Source organism: Planococcus citri, chromosome 5 (assembly GCF_950023065.1).
Source record: "Planococcus citri chromosome 5, ihPlaCitr1.1, whole genome shotgun sequence".
Taxonomy (NCBI): Eukaryota; Metazoa; Arthropoda; class Insecta; order Hemiptera; family Pseudococcidae; genus Planococcus; species Planococcus citri.
In genome coordinates, this window is record NC_088681.1 from 7,493,079 (window position 1) to 7,496,962 (window position 3,884).

The window sequence follows — 3,884 nt, forward strand, 5'->3', positions numbered from 1 at the left end:
TCAGTGACTTTTAATTCAAAATGAAGGGTCTGATAAATTTGGTCAAAATCTGTCGACTTTGTTTTTTTTTTGGAAGGGGGGGGGGGAGGAGCGATCCACCATAATGTAGGATTACTTGAAATGGAACATCTATTGTAGGTATATGGAATGGAGTGGGAAAGGAATTAACCTAAAAGTTTAAAATTAGAACGATTTTTCATAAGTCTTTTTGAGGTCACTACCAGAGAAGTTTCAGGAAGGAATTTAATAAAACGAAAAATCAGGCAAATATTCTTCGAGAAATCAAATTATCGAGTTATCACGTTCATACATAAGTTGCCGATAGCATTATCATAGAAAAAAATGTTGATTAAGTACATTAGGAGGAAAACGTCTGATGGAATTTTTTAAATCGTATTAGAACACTCGTTCAGAACTAGAGCTACAGTCCAAAATCGTAAAGATGAGGTGCACGATTTTTCATTTTTTTTGTGAATATTTCAAAATTAAGAACCACTAAACTATAAATTTTTTTTTGTTGACGATATTTCGCAATGAAGAACTAAAACATATTACGAATACATCTATACTCCCACAGAATATCGCACCACCAGGTAAATTCCGTACAGAATTGAAACAATAATTTTTTTTTAAAATAGATATTTCAGCAAATTAAATAGGTATAGGTATACCTAAGAAGAGAAAGTCCAAAAACTTATTCCTTGACCAAAATTTCATGTCTTGCAGCACATTTTCAAATTTTTAGCGATTTTTTAAAAATCCAAACAACTCAAAAATGCGCTGTTTAAAGAGCAATTTTTTACATTTTTACATGAAACATGAAATTTCTGGTGCAAAGTGAACCAATATGAATAATTTATTCAGTTTAACAAGTTTTTAGTAATTTTGGAGTCTCCAGAAATTTTTTAACAATTTTTTTCGGATATTTCAAATCGCTTGGGAATGACCAAAAATAAACTTAGGCACTTATAAATTTGGTCACTGCTTCCTGAACACCTTCTCGATCATTTTAGGCGGTTATAGCTTGAAATTCCAGTAGGGTAAGTTCAAAAGTGAATTTTTAAATTCCACAAAAAGTGAAAATTAAATAATCAAATTTGCAAAAAAGGTCATAAATCGCCTGGTGTGTCTAAACATGGTTTTTTGGCCCTTCTAGAGCTATTTGAAGGTTCTAGAGAAATTTGAAAACCGACCAAAGACTTCAAAAAAAGTTGAATTTCGATTTTTTTTGTGGGGGAGGGGGAGGAATCATGAATGCCTGAGTGTGATGGAAGGGTGAATCGCGAAAAAAAGACATGATTGAAGGAGTCATGACCAAATTCCGCGAAGATCTTCGTTTTTGAGTTGTAAGTCACTCAGAAAAAATTCAAGCTCTGAAGGTGCCCTTGCAGGGGAGATAGGAAAATCCAAAAAAATTGTTTTTTTTTACGCTCTAGCACCCACTCAACCTGTTTTGCCAGAAATTTCTCAGTTCTAAAGATATTCTGTCAGACCAGTGTAAATTTTATTATGGAACATTACAATTAGATCATTAGTTAGCGAACTATTTTCCCAACTTGAAATCACATAAACTTGTAATATTTTACAGAAATATGGCACGAATTTGAGTAATTTCAAAAACCTGGACAATGAAACAAAGATTATTGGAAAAAACACTTTTCAACAAGACACCACCCACAGAAAAAATCTGGATACATTAACCTGTAAATGTTTGCTCCTGTAGCAAGTCTCCTATGTCCTAATCGATGAATACGACATAATGAAGGTGAAGGATATAAAAAACTACAGATAATGTAAAGAAAGTCGATCAAACGAGCTATTATATTCTGAATTTCTGGTGATTCATGCGATGATCGAGATACATAATACCAACTAGAGAAATACTTTTACGAAAAATTTTATTCAAAACAACGAAGTCGATAGTTTCAGATTTTCAACAAAACACATCAACAAACCGAATGGACCACTAACTACAGCATCCTTCCGGAAGGAAGAAAAACTGCATAATAGATGCGTGGTATGACGGATACCGTTTTAAGAATAAAACCGTCCTAAACACGATTTTTATCAACGTTGTTCTTAGATCACATCAGCATTGAAAATGCGATCTGGAAGTGATTCTATAACTGCGTTGGAACATCTATAGAAATGCTGAGTTGGATAGAATTATTATAAATCAGAATAAGATCGTGTATGTACCAGAATTATCGTTCAACAGTCCCATAGATCGCGAAAAGTCTTCACTTCGTGATAAATAATAAGGTGACTACATGATATTCGAATGGTTATGTCAGAATTGTCTATCAAGACTGCAACATCAATCATCGTCCCATATGGAGACCCCCTCCCCCTCAAATTTCAATTACAACTATAGCACTTTTAGAACTAGACAATTTCTTCAATAATACCCTGCGTATTATTCAATCATGACATGAAATGGTACTACGCTGTAGAAATGCTTTTGTCCAAATTCTCCCTGAAAAGTTATTCGAAATAACAGGTTCCAACCAGTTTTAGAGCAATTTGGATGCGCAAATGAGGAAAACTACAGCACGATTTCTTCGACAAACATGAACCACCTACAGTACAGATGTAAGCAGTAAGACTACGTATATTGAATATTTAAGCAGAATCATATCGTACAGCATAATAAACAATACGAGAATATTAATAATGCGATCAGCGAAAGCGACAATATTATCTTTAGGAAGCTTCATCATGACCTGGGACGACAGATCACAAAATTATAATCTAAGTGCATTAGCTTTTACATCTGAAGAATGATTTTGATACATATCTGCTTTGTCCAATGAACTGTCGGTTGAAAAATCGGAAATACGTGAATTGAAAATGTCATTAACTTGATATACCTACATATATATCTATATGAAGTTCATGACATTTCCAATTCACTCATTTCTGATTTTTCAACCGACGTATTAATTGGAATAAACGTGAACAATAATCATAACATTTTCAAGACAACTCTTCAAACACTCAAGTTGAACTAGTGAGCTTTACTTTATTTTCCTCATAAAAAACTTTTCGGAGAAAAAAACGTAAAACTCACTAGGTAATCCCACTTCCTGAGAGGGGATCAGGAAAATTCCAAGAACAAATACCTGCACATAAAATTGCAAGAAAAATTCAAACCCACTGTTCGGTTTTTGTCTATGTTCTGTTATCTTCTGTTCTCTTTTATAAAATGTTTGCCCAGATAAAAGCTCTTCTCACGAAATTCTTCCCAAGCATTTTTTTTTTCATATTGTTGTTCTGTTCTGTTCTATTTTGTTCTCTTGAACAGAACAGAACGGAACAGAACAGAAGTATGAAAAAAATGCATCGGGATGGATTTCTTGGGAAGAACTTTCGTCAGGGAAGAATGAATGCATTGTTTAAGCTTTGTATAAATTAGGTTTGTTAACTCCTGATACGATAATATTATTGTGAGCTACTATTTTCCAAAACTCTAAGGTATCACAACTGCGAATATATTTTTAAAATAAATTTTGTAAACGTGAATCTGTATCTCTGAATACCTTATTTTTCTTCATTCGACATTGTTTAAAATTTCATTAAATAACTTCTAACCCTCTATTTTACAGTAGTATAGTCGATTTTGCCCTCAGATTGAATTTACCCCCCCCCCCCCCTCACAAGGTAAGAAACGTGGTCTTATTAGGAACTCAAAAACGCCTAGTTTCCTAAGACCACAGATTTTTGAATTCGAGTCAAAAAGGTATAACTTGGCGAATTTTAGCAAAAGGCAAAGCTTTTCGGCAATTTCTAGCAAAAAAGCGAGACTTTATAAAACAAATGTTGAGAAGCAGTGAGACTTTTAAAACAGGATTTTTTGCAAAAAGTCAGCAATTTTTTGAAATATT

The 3,884-nt window shown here is 33.4% G+C and overlaps 1 long non-coding RNA gene across 1 annotated transcript; it reads left to right on the forward strand.

Moving 5' to 3' along the window:
- The first annotated feature begins 427 nt into the window (after positions 1-427).
- LOC135848199 (uncharacterized) lies at positions 428-3,522 on the forward strand. The gene is made up of 2 exons (XR_010559330.1): positions 428-593; positions 1,589-3,522. It is a non-coding gene; the product is annotated as an uncharacterized LOC135848199 (long non-coding RNA).
- Positions 3,523-3,884: the final 362 nt, after the last annotated feature.